Below are 25273 nucleotides of genomic sequence, written 5' to 3'. Positions count from 1 at the left end.
TACATCCTCTCTCTCACTTATGCAAAAAAAACTAAACCAAAACAACAATGTATTGTATGCTTCTTTAAATATTCATACCAGTATGTTTGCACAGCATAGCGCCTTAGATAACAAATATGTACTGTATACTTTTCATTTTAACGTTTTTTGGATGTGTTTTCCCTCCATTTAAAGCAGTCTTTTCCATTCATTTCAGTACGATATGAAAACGTATAAGCAGGCTCTTGAAACTTGCTTTTGTGTAATCAATTTCCAATGTTTTATTTCTTTGGTTTGATTAGCTGTGATGTAAAATCTATGGGTATTGTATTAAACTGGCTAACAGTAGCATAATATATCCATGTCAGTTACAAATTACAAAGGAGGGAGGGGGGGGGGGGGGGGGGCTAGCACAACGGCACAGGAGACAACCTGAAATTGGAAGTCCTTTCATTGAAAAGAAAGAAAAAAAAAAGATTGATGCTTTCTTATCCTGCAGTCTATCATGCTGAAATTGCATCGCATACATGTTTCAATCAAATACAGCATGATCATCAGTTATTGTCTCATAAATACAGACTAACACACACACACACACACACACACACACACATCCTCTTCCACATTGATAAGCATCCCATGTAAGTACCAAACCAATATTTCTGAAAGTGCATATTGCTGCATAACTTTGTTTGACGGCTAAGTAATTAAACTCATCCAAGCACAGGCTGCATATCAAATGGCGGTCTCTGCATAACACATGGTGCAGGCCTAAATTAAATGAATTAAAAGTGAATCTGTTTTGAGAGTGGTGCTCTCAAGCGAATCCTCCACGCACACTAGAGTTTTTTGGAGCAGGATGCGTATGCAATATTAATACGGGGTACACAGCACAGACACATGCACCTAAACACACGCGCACGCATGTTCACACAGACAACGCAAACACACTATGTACACACGCTCTGTGTACTGGAAACAAACAGGATTCGGTGAGTAGCTGCCCACTGTGTGGTGCACACAGATGTGTTAGTCAAGCATAATTCAGAGCCACAGATGCTAAACTCAGCAGCAGGTAACTTTGAAAGATGGTGTCAGAGTTAGCAGCACTAACAGGGGAGTGACTCACTTCAGGATTTTTAGAAGTCCTGCAGCCAAGTGTTTTATACTGTATGTCAGCTGCCACAACAGCCTGTGATTCTTAAATGATGCTAAATATTTAAGGAAACTTTTTATCTTTCTTTCCAAATGCATCAGTCTATAGCCACCAACTGCATTTACTCAAATACTGTATAGAATTATAATTTCAAGGTACTTGTACTTGAGTGTATTATGTTATTGCTGGGTTTCCCATGTATTCATTTATTTATGGCGGCTGCCACAGTATCAACATTCCCCACCACATATTGATTTCTATTTTTGGCGCTGCAAGCCCCACTTTCACTCTCTCTCTCTCACAAACAAATGACAATGGACTCGTCTTAACAGCATGATGTTGCACACTCCGGTACTGTAGGTGGCAGCGTGCACCTTTAACGTCGGTTTGTAGTAAAACCAAAGAAGAAGAGGAGCGGTATATATGGGGGTGCTTTACATTAAGCTAACGTGTCCACTGGCTTCCCTCACTCGCGTCTCTTCCTCACGTCTCAGCTAGACATCACCTCAACTGTCAAATATGTAGAAGTCAGCTAAAAATATGTAGAAATGATTACAGTTTAAACTCTAAAGTATGTACATTTAATTAACACTTTAAACTGTTATTCTATGTAGTGATAGCTGGAAGGAAAACACTTGATAACTGCTCCAATTTTTTTATTATTTGATTATCTATAGCAGCGCCTGGCTTTCACAGAAGAAGACACAAACAGGCAATTTAAATAAGTAATTACTGAAAGAACACAACTGATGTAAAGGAGCAATCAAAACAGCTATAGCCTACAGAATATGTTTAATAAATTATTGCTTATTTAGTTTGTGAAAGTCTGACGTCCGTTTCAGGTTCAGGATGATATTATAGGAGACGCACAGCCGTGCGGCGTCATATTTTCCCGAAGCCCTTTGCCTTATGAAGAACAATAATAAAGTTACAAGTGTTCATTGGTTCATGATTTAGTCATTTTTATGTTATGAATAAGCAGTTGTTTTTGTTTATGAATGAGCAAGACCTGATTTGACACTATAACAAACAGACTGGATCGAGCGAAAGGAGACAAAAGTTTTATTTTTCTTGGGGATCTTTTCCATAATGTTGTCAGATACTTATAATAAGAATCTGAGCATGTCAGTGGACATACATTGACAGTGCCCGTTTCGCGGCTGCTGGCTGAAGCAATTTCAAGAATTGAGGACACAAAAAGACACAAAAAGATACAAAAAGAAAGTAAGGCCCAGGTTGAAAAATCCCGAAGTTTCCTTTAAAAAAATATACAATGCATGCAGTGCTTAATCTCAGCAAGAACAATTCTGTCCTGCAGGCCCAAAAACCTGTGATATGATTATATGATATCACACCACAGTAATTGGCAATTAAGTAGAGAATATGGATAATAAAGACGGGCTTTTTCACCCTTGTTCTGAATCAGAATACATTCTTATGCTGGACTGTCATAGTGCATTTTTCAGAGTTTTCTAATTGATTCTGAATGCTGTCTCTGGGTATTAGTGTTGCATTGAGCCTGGTAGGGGATTGCTGAAAAACACTGCATGGTTCTTATAACTAAATAATAAAGGTTTTTCCATATGATTTGACATCTCACTTTGAGGTTACTGGTCAAATAAACTGTCATCATAATGCGCCGTGTATCCGCTGACATGTCTTCAAAATGTCATTCTGCAACCAGCTGAAACAACTAATACAAGACTGATGTTGGGAGATTTACTTGGAAATATGTTTTGTGTAGTGTTCATTGAAAAAGTAATCACATTCCTTTACTAATTACTCAACAGTAGTGGTTATATTACTCGCTACGTAACTGAACTTTACTCAGTCCACCTTCACCAGAAGCTTCTAATCTAAAGCTAAATGCAGGATCTTCTGTATTTAACATGTAAACATAGAAAACAAGTCAGCAGGGTTTCACAGGACGGCCATCCTATTAATTGGAGCTATTCACTGACCATCAATAGTTAACTGGTATACCTGGTGACCCTGTCCAGCAACCAGAAGTCCCATCCTCCCATTGAAACCATTATACACCCTTCCAAAATCAAAACAAAACACATGCACTTCACAGATGCACAGGTGGCTAGGTTGCAAGCTAGTCAACTAGGTTGAAGCTAAGAAGCCCCTCTGCTTCAAGCCCCTTCTCCAAGGTAACACATCCTGGACAAGTCTGTCCACTGAACAAAAGTACAAGGGCTCCAACATATACAACAGCAACAATTTGGACCAAAATCAGTTATTTCCAATTGAACTGCAGCAATTATTGGATGTGTTTATGAAGGCAAAGTACATTAGCTGTTCTCTGGTCTCACGTGAATTCATTGACCAATTGCAAACCGTGTTGACAGCGTTGACCTTTGACGGAATAGAGTCCAGAATGGAGGAAGCTATACTGTTAGCTGTGTCACACCATCCAATTTAATATGTGTTTGCTCCGCTTGTATGCCAGTAGAGCTGTTGTCCTCAAAGGGTATCGTCACCAAGCACCTATTTCACAAGCACGGGTGAATTCATTTAGCCGGGCATTAAGATATCAAACCAGCCCACAATCTCGGTCAAACAGAGTGTCACTGTGATACCAAACGTAATTTAAAAAAACTGCATTTCAAAATATAATCCACATGACTCATTACTAAGAACAAGGAACACTGCACTATACCGGATGCTTTTCTACTTTACACTTCACAAAACACATAAGTATTCTTCACATTTCTTATCCCGAATCCTCTTGCTTTTGTTTATCCGCCTCTGAGGCTAAGACACCATGGAGTCAGACCCACAAAGCATTAAGGGGATTCCCAAATATGTATTACTGAACTCCTTTCCTTGTGTCCTCTCTCATCTGTTAGTCTGAGTCATCCTGCTCTCCCCCTCTGTTCTCTCCCTTCTTTTTTGTACTGCTGGGACACGTCGCTGCTGCCTCTCTTTTCCATCCTTTACTGACTGAACGGCCTTTTAAGAAAGATCCTACTGTGCTCGCTCGCAGGCCTCTATTGCACACAACGGGGAGCGCGTTTCAACATCCTCTCCTAAACTTCACCTCGGCTCTCCAGTCAGTTGCGGTTCAGAACGATCTACTTAATTGGAGATGAAAACTGAGCTGAAGAATCACCTGCAGGGGGAGCATCTGGCTGGCTGCCTCACGCTGTCCATCAGTGCCTCCCCAGCTGAGGAGTTTCCCGACCAGTGAGCTGCAGAACAGAACCGGAGGCTCGGATACCCGACACCTGCTGCACTACGCAACCAAGCATACAGCGCCCGTGGCTAATTTGTCATTTGTGCTTTGGTTGTGTTTGTTTTTCAAAGAAGCGGTAAGGTTAGAAAGACATAATATCCAAGGTTAAGACACCGTGGAGACAGACCCACAAAGCATAAGGGGATTCCCAAGCATGTATTATTGAACCCCTCTCCTTGTGTCCTCTCTCATCTGTTAGTCTGACTCATCCTGCTCTCCCCTTCTGTTTTCTCCCTCCTTTTACACTTCGGGGACACATCGCTGCTGTCTCTCTTCCCCATCCTTTACCCTGTCTTCTTCTCTTGTGTTCTGTGTCCTTCCGTTCTCTCCCTCTCTTGCTTTTTTTCTTTAAAGTACACCCCTCTTCTTGTTTTCTTCCTCACTGTGCCCCTCTGTTCCGCTTCCTCATTGTCTTTATTCTCACTGAGGAAGGGGTGTAGAGAGGAGATATATATACGTGGGAAGCACATCTGGGTTACTCATGTCCGGCAGCTATAGGAGTGCATGAGTGGGAGGATGGGTGTCAGTGTGTGTTTTCACATGCATATGTTTGTGTGTGCATCCATGTGTGTGGGTTGTGTTTATGTGGAGCAGCGATATGGGGTAGCAGCTATTTGGGCTTCAGATGAGCCCCCCCCCCCCCCCTCCGTATTGTCTTAAAGCTGCTTAGCATCACATCTCTCTGTTTTCTTTCTTTATTTCTCTTTCTCGCTCTCTCCTCGTCTCCCTCTGACTCTCTCACTTTCCTTTTTGGTGTCTTTCACTGGCTCATTGTTGCATGACCATTTCACACCACTGAAGTCCACAGAGAGTTGGGAGAGATTCTGTATCCTGTGCAGTTGAAGGCTTTATGTGTGCTTGTTTGCAAGTCAGTCCATCTATTCTTTGGGCTTGTGTCCATGTATCTGTGTGTGTGTGTGGGAGATAGAGGTAATCTATGCAATTGCAATTTGTTAGGACGTGTAAGAGGAGAGATACTGGTTTGAGGAGAGAATCGCTCCAAGCTATACTACCTCATTAAGACAGTCATACATATTTAAGGCTTTAAGATTTGGGACATGCAGTAATCTGATTTGTAGCTTAGCAAAAAGATGCGAACTCATAAGCAACGAGCGAATGAAAAACTATAGACGAGTGAGGTAACTCACGTGCTCAGTGGTGACTTGAATTCTTTTTAAAACGCCTCAATTCATCTTAAAGATCCCCTCCATATGTTTTATGTCATATAAAATACTCTGCTTTGAATAATATCTTTTGTCAAATGTTCCACAAAAAAGTAATAGTAAGGTGTCACTTCTTTTTTCTCGTTCTTTATCTAAAATATACATTTCTCAAATACATCCATATATGTTCGAGCCCAAATCCGATGTGTACAACATGAGCAACCCATGTAACAACCTTAGCAACAAAGACTACGCAACGGACGGCCAGTGTGGGCAATCTGATGTCATCTGAAGGAGGAAGTACAGGTAACATTGCAAATGAAGTGTTCAGAGCAGGATGAAGCTCTAGCTTTTGACTTTCAGGGAGCATTTTCATATATTTTCACCTCAGGTTTTGGACCTTTGACCATGTTTTACATAGACATTTGACATCATAACAGTATAAAAACAACAGAAAATCACAAAAAGCACGATATGACCCCTTTAAAACTGCATCTATTCCTTCTCTTTCAACATGAGAACATGACATTTGTATAAGCTGCATATTGGACCAGGATTGGTTTCCAAACTAGTTGTGATGTCACAAAACCATTTTGCACTGCAGGTTAAACTCGGATTTCAGATGAGCACAGGAAAACTTTCCTACTTTTGCAGATGAACGTGAAAACAGACTTCTTGTGTCAAACTATGCATCATGCTGCACAGTGAAGCTCAAACATCCAAGTGTCTTAACAGTAAGAAAACACATTTTTCAGTGTTTTTTTTTAAATTTATTTTATACATGACTGCCTTATATGTCGGGTTGACTCGCTACCTATGATAAGTTAACATAGATAAGGTGATGGCCCTATGAATGAACAAGACTCCTGATCGGTCAAAGAGCTGCAGTTGAGTCTTACTGAATTCAGGGGAATGATGCTGAAAATACAGGCTATGTGTCAACATGGAAAAGATTGGATTCATGTGTGCGGAAGGGGGAGGATAGACTCGCAGAAACTATATATGGAGACTTGAGAGAACTGTCATCATCATGTAAAAACACATCATTAGCACTTGGCCCCCATATGACTTTGTTCAGAGGAGAGAAAAAAAAACAAAAAACACCAGCATTTCACACAGTAGATGTCTAACAGCTCAGATTAATGTCATAACTGGTCTGCTCAAAGTCCTGTTCCTGAAATAAGTCTTATTTAAAATGGAATATTATTATAACTATGGCAACTGAGTCTTAGAGGCATTCAGAGATAGACACGGTGATTCTCACATCAATTAATGTACCAACACCTCCCAGGGTAATTAAAAGGTTAATTGTAGTATTTATCTATAACAATGCGATGTGTGGTGTAAGGTAATCTCTTAGTTGCCAATGTGAGAAGTGCATTGCAGCTTAATCAATGCCCTAGGTTTTAAAAACTTAAATGTAATTAACTATTAATAAAACCTGAAAAGAAAGGTCTACAAAAACATGCTATACATTCATATTTATGACTCTGTAAGGTTAAACTGCATTTTTAATATAAAGCTTTAAAACTTTTACATGGTACAATTAGACTCATATAATCTCTTCTAACTTGCATGAATGCTTTTGAGTTTCTAGCATAGACGGTATATAAATATGGACGAGGCGTCTCTACTTCCTGTCGCTATGCAAAAGTGAAGCCAAAATATCTCCTTTCCTTGGAGCGGCCATCTTGCTTGTGTGACGTCATTTGCAGCCAGAGTCTGCGCAGCAGAGTCGGCCGGTGGGTTGACAGCCTGAGCCGTCTCACCGCCTGACGGAGGTTTGAGAGCGTTTATATCGTCAAATAACTAATTTAAAATAAACTTATCAGAAAAATGAGCAGTTGAACAAACATCAGCTTGATAAAAATGACCTAAAATGACACAAACCATCTTGGGGAAAATTTTATTTGGCGTGAACTTTCATATTTTAGTTTGGCCTACATCCCATCTGCTAACACGGAGGGGGCGGGATTTATGACATATACTGCAACCAGCCACCAAGGGGCGATCAAAATGTTTTGGCTTCACTTTTAGGCAGCTGTCATGTCGTCCATCTTTATATACAGTCTAATGTTTCTAGCACCGGTCAATCCACATGTCAGCAACTGTGAGACTAGTGCACAGTAGAAACGGCTTTTCAGTCAAGAAGCTTGTCCGCCATCAACCAAAGGCGATTACTCAAGCAGGGCACCAAACTGACTGTGTGTTTTTACAATCTCTGTTTCTCTCCTAGAATATCTGTTTGTCCATGTGATTGTCTATATGATGTCATATAACGTATATATTTCCATCCACGTATGAAGCCCTGCCGTTCATATTGCACGTCGTTAGGAATGTGAGCAGAGCCATGTAGAGAACTTAGGTTAGCTGATGTTGAGTGGGTGCGACTGCTCTTGGCAGGCTGTGTGTGCAGCTAGCGGGGTGCTGAGGTAAGGTCTGCTGGCTCATCAGCTAACAGGCTTTGGTGTGAGAGCAGAGCACGGATTTGAGGAAGGAAGGCAAGCATGCAGTCAGGTTGGGTTAAAGAGAGAAGGTTTGGTTGGCTAATAACAGCGCTACAGTACCTGTAGATGTGGCTAGATCATTATAATCATCCTGAAAAAGAAGGTGCAATGTTTGGAACCTTTTAAAATGCTGTTTCCTGCTGTTGGACAGTAAATTTCACCGTTGTAGCAGCTGCAATCTTTGCAACAGAATCAAAATCGCTAGTGATTAAAGATTATAGAAGTATCTTTAACAGGATGATGCTACATATGGGTCACCTGTTTGTGTGATACCACTTGATTAATCAGAACAAACTTAATGTAATCTACTTAATCTTGAAAAGCTCAAAGCAATCAAAATCAATAGTGGCATGTATGTTACACTGGACAGTCAGTGATCTATGGACTTTGAAGTGAGGCCAGAAATAGAGTCTGATGCAGACTGTTTATATGTATGTAGATGAACCTCCACATCAGGGGGGTAACATTACACTAAACAATGCCTGAAGGCGTATGACTTGTCTTCTTTTAAAGCAGAATTTGCAAGCCTGATCTAAATTGCAAGGTATTAAAAAGATATTATTGTCCTCTGTGAATGTTTATGGTTTTTAAAATATATATATATAGTTTGATGTTATGTTTCATTTAGAAAATAAATTCATGTTGCCTTTCTTCTCTTTAGCCTTTGGCAATCTGTAAAAACTTAAAACCAAGATATGTTATTTAATAACATGTCACATGAGTCCTAGCTATTGGCATGTTGTCATAGTCTAATGGGAGCTGTAGTTTTTCAATGCTGAAAAAGTAATCACACTTTGCTTTCCAGTGCAGCATCCATTTAGCTTAGAATATGGAGAGAAAACCCCAGTATCATGTTACATCTTTTTAGACAGACTGGTGAAAGAAACCCTCTATAAGAAAGTCCAGTGAGGACTTTGTATGTCTTCTGCAACTTTAGTATTTTGTCATTTTGCACTGGCCCATTTTTTGTTCCCTTTTCCAAAAATGTAGGTCTAGCACATTTAGAAACACCAATGATTACAAATAAAATGTCAAATGTATGCAGCTGTCATCAATATTCTACTCTGCGTGTGATCCACCTTTCTTCTCAACTGAAGCATGGCTGATGGATGTACGTGTTCACAGAGGGAGGATGAAAGTCGGGTCACAGCATAACAAAGAGTACACGTGCACATGCACTGCCACATGCTAAGAGATATGAAAAAAAACACACAGCCTTTGAACAAATGCAAGGTTGCACATACTAAGACACAGGAGCACATAAAACACCGTAAGCACACATAGACACATGCAGTGGGAAGTGTCTGTCCTGGCCTTCAACCCCAAGTGTGGTGCATTGTACCCAGGTGGCCAGCCCCTGCTCTCTGGCTGACTAATGGCCCCAGTGGAGCAGCACAGAACTCCATCAATCACAGCTACGCCGCTGTGAACGCTACACAAACAGGTACATGCACACGCTAAAGCGTAAGCATGCATGCAGTATGTATGCACAATCTTCACCTCAGCAAAAGGTGAATGCATAATGCATAAAAGAGCAAGTTTTGAAATTTCAGCAGTGTTTAGGCAACAAGAAAAACAAAAAAGTGGGTCACATTAAGGAAGAACACACAAACTGCATGTCATGTCAGTGTTTATCTGCTGTGATTGGTTCTATTCCTAGCCCTGTGTGTTCATTCATCAGCCGGCATGGGAGTCATTTATTACCATTTGCCTTGTCAGTCAAGGCCCTGATCCCCTCCATCCATCTCCCAGAGCAGGCAGCACTGTCCCCCTCTAACTCCCCCCCGTCTTTCCGATCCCTCACCGCCCGCATAACTCTTATGTTCAGCATTTAAACTTGCAGCTGAAAGGAGAGACACACTATGATAACTATTCAATAGGCACCACTAGCCAGGCTAGCTTGATATGAGATGGATGGCGATAGAGAGACGGAGAGGGAGGATTGGAAGTGAGAGCAGGGAGGAAAGGAGAATAGGGTTATCAGAAGGTAAGATAGATAAGAGGAAGAGGATAAGGGAGGGAGGAGCGACATGGGAAAAAAAAGTAAGATGACGGAGATGAGGGGATGGTGGGAGAGAAAAATTCCGGCAGAGGAACAAGATGGAATAGAAGGAAAGACAGAATGAAAGGACAAGGCCGTCGAGGCTGGTGGTGGAGAGCTAAACATATCAAGATGGATAGAGCTGAAGTTGTCAAAAAACAACACTAATTGGACAGGAGTCTGAGACGAGGCAGACATTTAAAATCATGCATCTGCAGTTTGGCATTGTGTTGAAAGGGAGAGAGACCGAGATAGAGAGACAAGAGGAGAGGGAGGGAGGTGGGAGGGGGGGAGGGGGTCAAACATAAAACTGCAAGCTAAGCAGACATCACAGGAGTGAAAATGTGTCCAGACAAAATCAACATTCTTTGACCGACTCCTTCTGGGACCTTATTAGCAACGTCTTCAGCAGCATAATCAGAACAAATTTCAAGGTTTAAATTTGATTTCCCTCAGCAAAACACTCCTGCAATCAGAATTGAAAGGCAGGATTTTATTGAGGTAACATAGGTTTTTGCCTCGGGCAGTTGTTGATGTTTCTGGTATTGACTTGAAATTAGTCATTAGCTTAACGAACAGGGATTTCTGTTTCCTTCTGCCAAATTTAACAAAGGACATCATCTACTCCTACATAATATACATTAGGACAAATATATCTCATTAATCTACCTCATGATCAGTGATGGGCGGTGATGTGTTACAATACGAAATTACTTTATTTCAGTAACAAGTAGTGTAACAAATTACAATTTGAAAGTCAGTGATCACAGTACGGTTACTAATCTCAGTAATGCTCTGTTACTTTTACACCTAGGGTTCGACATGGTCGCTGTTTTCACAGGATTAATGGAGAGTTGACTTGATATGTCTCTGAATTTAGCTGACAGAAAAATGTAACTCACAGTAATTCTGAAATTGTCTTATTCACATGTTGTGTGTTTTTAGCTGGCTTGCTAATAGTACCCGTGGGTATGCAAACATCCAGGAGTCACCTGACGCTAGTTTAGTTCAGAATTGGAGGGTTTGTGAATGGTGCAGCTGAGGTCGGGACTCCTGGAGTGCTGTGTGCAGTCGCTGAGGCTACGCTAACGCTAGCTGTTGGATGGTCAGTAAATCCCTCCAAACTGTATCCTGCCTGCTTGTTAAACCTTAAATGTCTCATTTTCTATGTCTACATGTGTTAAATACAAAAGATGCATCGTGTGGCTGTGGAGGATTCTGAGTTGTTTAAAGGCAATTTTGACGGCGCTGATGGCTGAGTAACGAAAGTAAAGTAACGAGTGATGTAACATGTTACACTTGCTGCTATGTAAAGAGTAAAGTAATGTCATTACTTTTACAATGAGTAATGTGTAATCAGAAATTAATTAATAGAATAATAAACTAATGGTGATTAATCAACATTTGTTGCTACTGCAGTGGGGTTTAGTATTGGAAAAAAAACCCCCCACAAAAAACAGAGGACAAGGTAAACAATAACGCAATTACAGCATTAACTGTGGAAAAGAGTGAGCCCAGACACTGGGGGGGTCAAGACACACATCTTTACTAGTTGATGTGCATCGCCATGTTAAAATTCACTACTGTCCCGTGTCCCTGTGTGCTCTACCATGTGCCACCTAGATGCTGTTTGTGGATCTGTTGCTGACACGGCCCTCTAGCCAGGCTGTGGGAATACTGTTGCTGAAGCAGAGAGAGGACTTACATCAGGAGACCCAGAAGAGCTTTACCACCTGACAACCATGGGGCTTACAACACACGCACACGCACACACATGCACACTACATGCACAACACTTTATTTGAGGGCTGAGTGCTAGTCATGCAATACCATCGGGTGAGAAATGATCCCAGAGTGAATCACGCTGAGAGGTAAGGCCAGGTGTTCAGGCTCTGCATCTCTCATCAGTAATTAAGACTGGAACCCTCGGGCCTTCACACCCCATAGAGGAAAGGATGGAGAGGCAAAGAGAGAGAGAGGGAGCACAGACCCGGGTCTACTCTTGCTCAGCTCAGAGATTTGTGAAGCGTGACTCACACCATCCCCTTGTCCCATTTATACTTATCTCTGAAATGCATAGTCACTCGCCTCTCTCTCTCTCTCCAGCTCTCTCTCCCCCCTCCTGGAATCCATAACACTTACTTTCCTGAATGTCGCATCCGTTGCAGTTTGGGCTTTGTTCTAGCACCTATTTCATCAGATCGCGCACAGACTCAATTGTCATTTCTCCATTACAGTCGATTTCTCTTGAATGCTCGTGGAACAATTGGAGTTTTCAGCCAGTTTTAAAACCATTAGTTGTGGCATATACAGTAATTATCTTGGCTGTCTTGGAGAATGACACAGCAGTGTGTCATCGCTCCAAGCGCCTTCAGTGTTCGAGGTGTTTGCTTAGACATGGCAATACACATGCAGGCCCTCTCTCTGCTTTTCATTGTGAAAACACTCTTCTGTGGAGCAGATGCTGTATAATACCATGCTTTTCTTGCTTTTCTTCCTCCTTGCCTGCCCAGTTCTGCTTGCTTTGTTATTTAGTTCCCCAAGTGAATCGTGTATGTGATGAAAAATGGAGCTAACGGAGGGAAGTGGAGCAAGGATATGATGTGCACAATTCACACCAGGTTCCAGCTGTACAGCACAGAACGTTTCTGTAGCACATGACTTTCCTAAAGCTCACAGCTGCTGTGGGGACTACATTAAAGTTATAATATGCATACTTATTTTTTTATGTAGCTGCTTAGGCATACGTTGTTCTTAGATGTGTACAGGGATCGTGGAAAAGCAAATTGTATTACAAGGAGGAATGAGTGGAGAGAGAGCGCTCTGGAAAACTGCAGTTTACACGTTAAAAGCCAAAAGAGTAATAAGTCTTAATTCTTCTCCCAAAGGACAGTGGGGCTAAGATCATCTCGTACAGATGGTGCAAAGTCAAAACACTGTAAATAGACTCTAATGCGCATATGCTACTATTGCACATGTGTATTTGATTTGCCTTAATTTAGATTTTTAATAAACTCCACTTATCTTTCCAGCTAACTGATCTGTTTTGCTCTTGATAAGAGAAACCGAAGAGGCCGGGCAGAGGAGACTCTTGCTGTCCATCTGCTAAGAGGTAATTATTAAATAATTGAGCCATTCAGGGTATTTAAACTTTCATGGCCAGACATTAGCATCCCAGTCAGCAGAAGTAGACGGGAAAAGGCAGCACGCTGCACTGGCTAGTTGATGAACAATATGGAGGAGATGGGGGATTGAGAGAGAGAGGAAGGGAGGGAGGAGGCTGCAGGAGGAGGAGGAGGAGGCCAGTGAAGATGAAGACATAGATGACCTAGATAAACATGTCTTGCATGACATTTTCTCTCCTCCTCCGCCTCCTATTTCTTTACATCCTCGTGTTTTTCGTCATGTTGCCTCTCCTTCTCTCGCCCCTCCTCATTGTAATCATCGCTATGCCTTTCCTCCTCTGCTGCCCTCCCCATTTCCTCCTCCTCCTCTGGATGAGTAAAAGTTAACACCGTGTGGTCTCGCAGAATAGAATATAAGATGAGTTTGGCTGCACGTGGCAGTGCAATACACAGTACCTGCCCGCCTCAAGCCGTATGCCAGAACACTAGGAGGGAAAAAGAGAAAATGGAAGGATGAACTGAGATAAATGGAGGCTGGAGGTAGAGGGAAGGTGGTAAGATCATTTGGATAGAAGTACTGGTGATTCATAGTGAAATGTGGGTGTGCACATGAATGCAGTGCATTATAGATGATGTGTGTGTACAGTATTAGTGTACTTTATTGTGGATTTGAATCATGCCTTCGCTTTAGGTGGTGTGCACCTTCCTTGACACGCAATTTCAGCCTGACTTAGTACTGATGCACTATTAGGACTGGTCATTGCATACATACATTACATTGCATACGCACACTTCACACTGAATTATCATTACAGGCCTATCCAAACTTTCTATTCCCTTTTCTTCCCTCTTTCTTCCACTAATAATAATAGATTGTGTCAGAATTTAAAATCTAGGCTCAGTTTACCTTTTTTTTTAACCCTCCAACCTTCTGCTTTTCTGCCTTTTTCTGACATACTTTTTATAGCCATTATCAGTTTACAGTTGGATTAGCTTTACACTGACCTTTTCGCCTTTTTCTACCATTCAATTCCATTCAAAACGTTGACCTTTCCAGTGTAAGGTTTGTGCAGTGTATATGACATACTAGCACACACTTTCCTTTTTTTAAAACCTGGGCATGTCCTTTCACTCAGATGTTTTCTGGTGATAGAAAGTATCCACATGAACCAAGGTCAAAAGGCTGTGGCCTCTTCAAAATATCAATCAGCACAGATGTGACTAAGCTTAAGCTTAAGCTTTTGCCTTTCGGCTTAATGTGTGATAATATGTTAGCCGTCTGTTAGCCCACAGGGTGTTTCCACATGGTGGTGGCATTCCATCACTTCATCCATCATATATCATCCTTTGGTGATTGACTGAAGTTCGTGGTGGTGAAGGTTTATAAGAGACATAATGGATGTGAGCAAACTCATTCAGCTACAACTTTTACAGATGCCTGCTAGTCATCTCCTTTTGGAGTTGGCATGACTGAGAAGGGGTCTTCATTACAGACCAAGGACACGCTGCAGGGGCTACATATCTTGGCTGACCTATGGAGGACGTGGTGAAAGGTGGTGAAAAGGATGTTTAGGTTACTCCGCTTCCCCTTTTCCACCACAATGGATTGTGGGAGTAATGTTTCTGCAGTATTTCTTCTGATGTATGATGTTCCTCTAGGGGTGTGGAGTAGATCATACATAAACTAGTTAGAACAAACAGAAGAAAAAGAGGAAAATGAAGGTTACCTTGCATGTTTGACAAAATGCATTAACTGCTAAATATTTAATTGTTAGTATACCTTTAACAGGTAAGATTCATGAACAGGATCTTTTGTAGACCTTAATCTGGTAAGATATATATGTACCAAAGAACTGAGTCTTCAGTAACTGAGTCCATTTAAGTGCCACAAGACACTTGAACCTATTACAGTGAACTTAGAGTATTTGTCGATTTATTTCGATTCCATCGGGCCATCTTTGGCTGACCCCAATGTTGATGTAATCAATCAAGTGAGCCAGATAGTTTCGTAACCTTCTCAAATCTAAATCCCTCAGTTTCCCTGTGGATCAAGACCTCGTTCACAATATGTTCACACTGAACTATATCCTGAGCCTATCAACAACAACAATAATCTACATTATATATCCAGAAGGTAAAGTATAGTATTTCTGAGAAAAACCTTGCAACTAAAATGATTCTCAGTGTTGTTGCCAAGTGGCCAGTGATGGTCTGGGTTACTACCAGACCAGAACAATATGACAGAAGTAGAACAAAGATGAATTAAACAAGGCTGGTTTTCTCAAGGCATCCAGCTCCACTGTGATTGTTTTTAACCAACTGTGACATATAGAGTGAAGTGTAGGGGAACTGCATGCTCTGATTATTGTCAGTTAAGCAGGAACAAGAGTTATTTGTATATTCTGGGGTTCAAAAAATAAAAATGTACAAAAATAAAAAAAATATTCAGTGTGTGGACTTTTCAGTGGAATCTTCAATTAACCCCTGAAGGTTGCAGCCTCTAACCTTTGACATTAATGATCGCACTGTGTGATTTACAGGGACTTTTCAGTTCAATTGCCTACAGACTTTGACCCATGTAATCTATAGCCTGTGTCTCTAGGATTGCGTGCAAAAATTTGACCTAAATCATATTAGTTTGACTTGTGTGTGTGTCATCGATGTTGTTAGCCTACACAGAAAAGCACCTTTAACCCAGAAATCCACGCAGAGAACGGAGACGTGATTGTTTCTGTGACTAACGCAGCAACAAAGAAATAAAACACCTCATCCATCATCATCATCATCCAAAGCAAAGTAATGTCTCACAGTCTGGAAGAGGTGCTTCAGGAAATGAGTACATTAGTATGTATAAAGTGGGCATAATGATCCCACAACAGTATACATATAATGTAATTTAACTCAGTAGTGCAGATACTAAGTGCAGTATGCTATCTATAAACAACAAAATAAATAAATAAAAATGGATATGTATTGCCTATTGTAGCTGTATCTTTTTAAACATTACTGGACCATCATGATTTCTCAGGCAGACACAGAAGTCGTATTAATAATAATTACATATACACACACAACTCTTACACAAGCAGCAGTTTTTCAGTGTGCATGCATTTGTGTATTTTGTTAAATATAGAGAGATAGAATGATGCAAGCACGGCTCTTAATGCTGCTAATGAAAATGTTTGGCATGTGTGCCTGTTTGTGTGTGCAGTTTGATGTTACAAGTATTCGTTTCCAGTGAGCTCTCTTTGCTTCTATGGCAGACAGCTTCTCGGCCTAGCTGCCATACTAATTATTATTTACTGATTTGTAATTGCTTGTTGAGTCTCACAGGGCAGCTTGTAATCACACTCATTCCCCTATAAAGTAATTGTTTCTGTTCAAACTAGGGCTGGCTGTACTGGCTACACTGGTAGCACATTGTGCTCCACTGAGCCTGATGCTGTTGGTGTGTGGTACTCTGTTTTGAATTGCTATGAGGTATTTTGTGTGCTGCACTGTGTTTGTGTTGCAGGGAGTCATGATGTGCTGTATTGATTTCCATTATATTACGGAATATCCCGCCGCCCTGCACTATAACATGCACCAACCCTGTCTCCTGAAATATGTGTTTATATATAACTAACTTGCAGTAGCAAATCTGTCTCGTAGGCGATGTAATGCCACCAGATTTATGTTTTTTATAATGAGGAGTTATTTATACTGAATATATCTACAAAACATTCACTGTCAGACTTGATTATTGAATAGTCAACAGTGACTTGAAGCACAAGACGGGGCACGCACACTTTTTTAAAATACTGTTAAAACAGTGCAGTGTGTAGAATTTAGTGGCATCTAGCGAAACGGACTTGGCAGAAATTTAATATAATATTCATAAATATGTTTTAATGTGTATAATCAAATAATATAAATGTGTATGTAATCACCTAAAAATAGGAATTGTTGTATTTTCATCACTTTAGAATGAGCTCGTTATATCTACATAGGGAGCAGGTCCCCTTCCAGAGCCCGCCATGTTGCACCACCATGTTTCTACAGTAGCTCAGAATGGACAAACCAAACACTGGGTCTATAGAGGGTCTTTCGCCTTTTTCGTGAGTTTCACAGCCATCGTAGGTTCTCCTAATTGCTTGGAAGGGGGGGGGGGGGGGGTACTCAGTTGGTTGCAATCTGGAACCTCACCACTAGATGCCACTAAATCCTACACACTGGTCCTTCAACCATAAGACCTTTGCCTTAGCTTGTGTTAAAAGTGTTTTAGTAGCCTAAACCAGGCCGATAGACGGTCATTGTCAACCTTTTGACAAGACACCAAAAATAATGCCTATAAAACTCCCTTATTGCTTGGATTTCTCATGTTCTACATGTCCAGCTCTTTCTATTAATGTATGTCCAGTATGGAGTTCTGAATGAACTTTCAAAGCCATGTCCTCATTAAAAGGAATAAAAATCTGTTGAATACTGGTTGGCTGGTTGGCTGGTTGGCTGGCTGGCTGGCTTAAAGGTGGTCAAATGTATCTAGTTAATACATGATTGAGTTCTGCAATCAGACTATACAATATCCAATGTGTATGTTTTTACTGTAGAATGTATATTCACCTGGTTGTTAAAACCCCTAAATTCAAAAATACAGAGGACATGTCCTCAGTGTCCTAAGGCCTTAGCATAAATCTAACAACTTGCGGGATGCAGCATGTGATCCTCAGTTCCTTCTGATAAAGTCCTATGCTTTGTATACCCAACCATCCACCTCAGCCTCCTCCAAAGGAATACTGTGCAGTCACTCAGACGGATGTCACACTTCCTGGATTGGAAAAAAAGCGTTGCCAGTAAACATTATGCAGGCAGCAACTGTGTTTCATCCGAAATGTACTCGGGAAATCAAATTAGTAGTATGGAAAACACCTTCTCATGCACTCAAGTGAATGGGTAGGTGTGTCCAAACCTTTGACTGGAACTGTATATAAACTTTCCTTCACTTTAGTAATCGTAATAATGCTGATATATTTCTGACCCAAAACTGCCCAGTCCTCAGAAAGGAGAATAACAGCTGTTGTTGATAATTACCGTACTGTGCAGTTGTTAAGTAAGAGACAGAAGGAAAATGGGGGGGGGTAAAAAGAGAAAAACAGCCAATGAGAAAGGGAGAAAAATGCCCTATAATGGCCTGTCAGCAAATGCTAAAGGATGGCTATTAGCGAAACACCACTTTGCAACTTCATCAATATTTCACCAGCATGTCAAAGGCTCAGCACCAACCTCCCTTTCTCCCACACCTCCCCTTTCTTCCTCTCTTTCCTCCTTTGCTTTCACTGGAGGTTTGTGAAGAGTAAAATCTAACCATGAGGGTAAACAGCCGAAAGCTTTCAGAAGTCAGACGCTTGGTTGAATCTGTCTTTTCACGTGTATGCAAGAGTTTTTGTGCAGACGAAAACATAAAAAAAAAAACTCCACAGTCATTCTCTTTGCTGAACACTCCCTCAGCATTGTATAGCCTCAGGACAGCTCCCATGATTCACTACTGACCAGTCCACTGTGCTGCATGTGCCCCTATCCCAAACCATGCACCTTCCTGTTGTAAACAAAACCAAATCCTCTCTGCCCCTTTCCATTCTTACTGTAATCACTCTCTTTTACCTTCACTTGCTCAATCTCCATATTTTGCGGCACACACACTCTCCCAACTTGTTTTAGGGTCTCATATCCTTAAGCCTTATCGATTTGCCTAGAGCCACTTTGGGACCAGGCTGCCCTGCGTGAATGAGAGAAATTACCTGCAACACTGAACAAATTAAACAGTCATTTGCTCTGAGCTGAAGCCAGGCTCAGTACAGCAACCAAGCAGCAAATCCAAATTTTCTGGTTAGCCTAGGATACAAACACTCCACATCCCCTCCCATCTTTGTCTCTCCCCCTCAGAGGACAGATAAACACCGTCCATTGGTAGGCCTTAGCTGTATTTACGATGGCTCCTCTCTCAGGGATTGGGGATAAAAGCGTCAATCCTCTCTTAATTGGTCACACCTATGCTGAGAGGGACGTGGCAGGTATTATTGAGTAGGTAAGGGGACTTTCATCAAATCAAATTATTGAATAGGCTGAGCTCATTCAATGTGGCAGTGAAGGGAATAATCATGGCTTTGATGGGGATGAAATATATGCACATGCAATTCATCAAACGTGGGTGAGCTTGCACACTTCCACATCTGTTGCACTTCTACACCTTCAAGAAATACTTAAGAAATCATCTTAGCTCGACCATATGACTGAACATACTTAAAGCAACTTGGATTACCTTGGATTAGTCTATTGTGTCTAGCATGGTGATATTTATGGTAGCATCACTTTCGGTTATTGTTTAATAAGATACTCTTATATGTATCTTGCTTTTATGATGTATTTAAAAGACTAGCAGCTGCTGTGACAGAAGCTAATAGGGATCTAACACAAACACATCAGCCCTCTCTCTGTCACGTACGGTTCATGTGCACATTTTAGACTCACAGAAGTCCATCAGGGAATGAAGAGTGCATGTATGGTGAGCAATTTAATTTATGTAAAATATTTGGTAGATAACAGTGGTTAAAAAAATGCAAGTAACTCTACACCTAAACCAAAAAAAAAAAACAACCCAAAATTGATTTTGCCATATCATTTATAATTAATGAGTGTTCATTAAAACATTAGTTTTTATGAAGCAGCCAAACATTGTAGGGTAAGAGCAAAGAAAAATGCTATAAAAGCCAAAGTATTCATAGCATCTTACATAATTTTTTTTTACAAGACAAAAACAGACTTTTGAAAAGGGATAGAGGCAGTGGGCACTCTAGCTACTTTAATTAATCACAAATTACCATTTTAGCTCCTTATAGATTTTGACATGAATTATGCTGTTAAATCCTCTTCACCTTGAAGGAAAGACATGAATATTCATAATTAAAATGTTACGATCCCGGATATTGAAGGAATGTAAAAAGTAATATTTGACTGTAAGCACATCGTCAAAAGGTGCTTGTAGAAATGTTTGAGGCAAGGCTTTTAAATCAAATTTTGTTAAGGTAAGTAAAACACAAATTAAGTGTAAGAGTGGAGATGGATTACAGTCTAGAATCCAATAAAACTGCAAGCTCTGATCTATTATTTCTACCTCCTTGACAAGTCAAATTTCAGACTATTTAAGACTAGCAGACATTGTGGGTGGGGGTTGATGTTAGGATTTCCCTTCATGGTTTTTAAATAATCCTAGCTATTAATGTTTAACTAGAATTTTTTTTTCTGAAAATACTTCACATGACTGGTTTACAAGGGAGTGGACACCATGCAATTAATTTTATGCACTCTGATGTGAATTTAAAGCTTTTTTCATTCTACCCAATCAGTGTACATCTGGTGAGCCAATTAATAGTCTAGGAAACATTTTACTGTGTTCTGTGTTGGTAGAGAGAAGCAAATACCATCAATAAAAGTGTTCTTCATTTCCAATTCTACAAATTAATTAAACTGAAGCAACTTTACAGTACAAATTATTCATTTTAAACATTACCTAATGTACATACAAGGTCATTATAATGATGTTGCTGGTCACACTTGAAGAATTTAACCCCCTATGTGGGAAGGGCAATAAGCTGGCTACAAAATGGTTGGTTAGTTGTAATTTATTCAAACAAACATTACACTCTATTTAAGTATAAGATATGAAACAGGCCCTACGGACGGCATTTTTTGGACAAACAAAGCAATATTGTAATTCATGAAAAGAGCCATACATGTCTCCACCACATCCCCTCCAGCAAAAACCCTTGTTCATCATGACAACATTTGAAAAGACAGGCTAGCTAGCCAGGCTGCTATGTAACAAAACATGTCGCTAATATCAACATAGTTACCCATGTAGAAGTGCTATTATAAAATAAGGAAACTGAATATTTTAAGTTCATATTTGATGCCTCTCTTAGATGATAAGAATTGCTTTATTGTCAAAAAGACCTCAAAGTCTTTTTTTTTTTTTTTCCTTTTACTATTCCTGTGTTTGCTGCTTTTGTGCAGCCCTAAATTGGCCCTCTATAGAAGAGCTAAAGTTCAGTACCACTCTTGGTGGACAGCTCCCTCACATCATTACTCTTATTTCAGCGGAAACATGCAGTGACTGAGCACAGCCAATAAGGAAGGCTGCCTCCTTTTGGAAGCATCACTTCAGCACCACACAAAGTGGACAGCTGCAGTGAAGTTTAAGCACTCTGGACAGCTCCTTAAATCTTGCAAAACACCACAGCTGTCCCTTCACTAATCACAGGGGACTCAGACAGCAATATTTTGCTAACGTACAACAAAGCAAACTCTGCTGATAAGAAACTTAACTGGATTTGACTTGAGTCTTCCCTTAAAGAGCCTTCTGACCATGGTTCATTGCCTTGAGACATGAAAACGGTAAGCGGTGCAGAAGCATGGAGATGTTCATGTGTAAAGCTTCACAATGATGGTTTTATTCTGTCACTTTTAAACAGGATTGCGTTCAAGGCTGTGTTGTAAATAATGAAACAAACAGCATAATTTACACATTGTTAGAGCCTTGCCAAGCTGATTAGATGGTCAGGAGAGAGAAAAAAGTCTATTCATTACATAAAATCAAAAGGGTTTATCCTCTTGGGAGCATGAAAAGGTTCAGTATTAGGCCCTCATACCTTCCTGACATTTCACCGGGGTATATGGTATATGACGGTATTTGTGTTAAAAAAAATACGGAAAAGCTGAGCTGCTGGTGATAGAAATCATTGTAGTGTGTATGACATTGTCTAGCCTGCGATGCTGTGGGTCTAATATGCAATTAGCCCACTTAGACAAGTCTGCTAGGTTTAAATATTTATGTCCCATAGGATAATTAGTAGATAGGAAATAAGCACCCTTCTTCCATAGATTCTTGCTGGAAGACACAATTACACTTGTTACTGTGGCAGACACTGACACATCAGTGGGCTTAACGGAGATGATGTGTGGGTGGTGTTACCCTCTTTAGCTGCAACTTTCTTGAGGCAAATAGTGCACACAGCTTCGTCCGTGTTGGCTAGCTCACCATTACCATCAGGACTAAACCCAAAATACTCCTAAACAGGGGCAATTTTTTTTTTTTTAGTAGTCCTATAACATTATCTACCATTCGCAGTCGCCACCAGTGGAAACTGACCTCTGGTGGCGCATGCTGTGCACTACAATATATCACCTCAATACAGCATCTCTGTATCAGTTTAACAGAGAGAGGAGCATCTCTATTTTTGACGGTATTCAAAATCCTAACTTTGGGATTTTTAAATACTATGGTAACACCTTAATACCACCCAGGCCTATTCAGTATACTTTATAGCAACCTGCATGTTATACTGAAAGATATGTTGATATTAAAGTTAACCTCCTCCTAGAGGGGGTGCAAGAGAAATACTCATGGATTATCAGAAATTAAGTAATCATCCTCTGGGGAGCATGAATGCACAATACAGTGGTGTAGCATCAAAACCCAGGCGGCTCACTGGATCATCATGTGGGGACCATAAACACTTCAAAGCAAACTCTTTGTACTATACTGCTGAATGCACAGAGAGAAAGCCCAAACAACTGACATCCCTATCATAATGCTCTGGCCACTTGCAGATTGTAAATGTAAGAATCAAACAAACCCACAAAAGTGACTGCAAACAATCACACATACTGTATGTGGTAGTGCAAAATGTACATGCGTTTACCAAAACATTATCAGGAAAAGGTTCTCCATGAGCAAACCCTTACAGTAGTCATTTTTCAATAAAAGAGGCATTGAGAATGAGCAAAAGGAAAGCCTGTATAGACTAAAGATAGAAAATGTAGCAGAAGGGGAACGAGGACCTCAGAGGAAGAAGGGAAGTGAGAAAGTGGAGAGGAGAGGGAGTGTTAGTCAGAGGGGACGGAGGCGGTGGTGGTGCAGAGGTGTGTGTGGGGAAAGGACTCGACCTTGAGGAACTGTCAGGTGGTGCGGAAGGCTGGAGAGGGGCAGAGAACAAGCTGGTAGAGCTGTTTAATCGTCCATTGAAACAAGGCCTGCTCACCCTCTTGACAATGCCGCCCCAGGCCTCCCCCGGCTCGCCAAGCACCCGCGGGACAACTCACGCACACACCCAGCAGCTCCAGGCAATCTCACTCTGACTAATTAGAACTTTATATCTTCCTCCTCATCTCTTTATCTGGCCTGAGTAATGTTGGAAAGGCTCCAGTACCACTGACAGTTCCAGCACTTTTAGTTCTGGGAACAGGAATAAAGTGATAGTCTGAGCACAAACTGTAGCCATAAAAGAACACAAGTTTTTTTAGTGAGAACAGCTTCTTGGTGAGCTTAACCAGGAATATACATAAACATTATAATTGATCACATGCCAAGAGTAGTTAAACATACACTATTACAAGTAATAGGACAGTATATAACCCTGAAAGTGTTAACAATTAAAACTTGTAGAGGCTCTAAAGTAATGTGAGTAGCAATCCTTCACAAAATATTATGTGTTATTATGTAGACATATCTACTAGGAGTATGTATGTATCCCTCTCAGGTGATTAGGTGATATGATCCAATACAAAAACCATACAGATGATTCCTTACAATACGATACACTGTGATTCAAATCTGATGCGATACAGTCATAATTGAATACAGAATCAGTTCAGACTCAATGGGATTTCTGTGCTCACTTAAATATTCATTAATCAAAGTGTATTAGTTTTAAAGTATCTAATTTACAAAAGGAATATTTTCTCGATTTCTTAATTGGAAGTCACCCAGATAATTATGTTGACTCCCTCACCAACAATAGTAACCAAGGGGCAGTCATTTTTTTGAATGTCCCCAAGAAAGTTTTTTATTTTTTTAAGGATTGTTTTTACTTAAAAGCAATTTCTGCTCTGGGCACATGTTCTAATAAAAACAGCCATGTCTTCAGTTACTGCCTGTGACCAGGAGCAGTTAGCGTACATGCAAAATCATGTGTAAAAATTGACCTTTTACCCAGTATCCACAAGTTGAAACCACCCAGTAATAAAATAAAATAACACTAATACCGGATCAACCTGTTGATACTGGATAAAGTTAACCCAGTATTGTGTTGATCTGATATTAACCCATAATGAGTCCATTTTTTATAGATTTTTCACAGATGTTTTTTTGTGAATTTGGATGTTATGTTAGCTGCCAATGACTCAGGTTGAATATTCATGTTGTTAACTTTACTCTGTGATGACAAGCGAGCTTCCACTTGCACATTCTGGTATGAAACAGCTGAGAGTTTTGCAAACTGCAAATGCAATGTAAGCATTTTAGGCCTCGTAGGATATGCTTTTTTTTTTTTTTTCAATTAAGGAGTTTTCTCTGGAAGCGAATGGCTATAAGTTGGTAAGTTATTAGAATATATAAGCGTGCAAGCAGGAGAAGGGTGAGTTGCACATAGAGACAGATGTACACACTTTAAATGCACACTAGCTTGGAGAGAGAAAAACAGAATTGCGGTCAGATTCTTTTATTGGTTTTCCAAGAATAAAATATAAAATTAAAAAAAAAAAAAAAGATGGTGAGCCTTCCAACTCTGGACTGCTTGGACTCACATAAAGACGTACAGTATACTCTGATAATACACACATGCACACAGCGTTGCATAATTATGCCCTACTGAGAAAACGATGTGAGAGAAATTACATAAGCGTTGCATTAATCTGCCTGTGTCACACTGGACTGTTGAATGAGAAATTCTTCTCTGTAAGTGTTGGTATAAACATGATGCTCTTTGTACACTTGATGGTACATTTGTGAGCATTTTAAATTAAAGATCAGGGTTTTAATTTCTGTTTTTTTGAGGTTTATTTAATATTTAAGATCCTCAAGAGACACTAGAAACTGCAAGTAGCTACTTATACTGAAAAAAAAGAAAAAAAACCTTCATATGCCAGTGAAAATTCTTTTAAAAATCGCCTGTCACATTTTTCAAGCTTCGAGCTGAATGTAAGTATTTAAATATAATTATGCAGAGTTAAACTCCTGTGGCTGTCA

The 25273-nt window shown here is 40.3% G+C and overlaps 1 protein-coding gene across 1 annotated transcript in view; it reads right to left on the bottom strand.

The window, feature by feature from the left end:
- LOC121911458 (pro-neuregulin-3, membrane-bound isoform) overlaps window positions 1-25273 on the bottom strand; it is a 383988-nt gene that overhangs the window by 311471 nt on the left and 47244 nt on the right. The gene's annotated exons all lie outside the window — the stretch shown is intronic.

Source organism: Thunnus maccoyii, chromosome 14 (genome assembly GCF_910596095.1).
Source record: "Thunnus maccoyii chromosome 14, fThuMac1.1, whole genome shotgun sequence".
Lineage (NCBI taxonomy): Eukaryota > Metazoa > Chordata > Actinopteri > Scombriformes > Scombridae > Thunnus > Thunnus maccoyii.
This window is presented reverse-complemented; position numbering and strand designations above follow the sequence as displayed.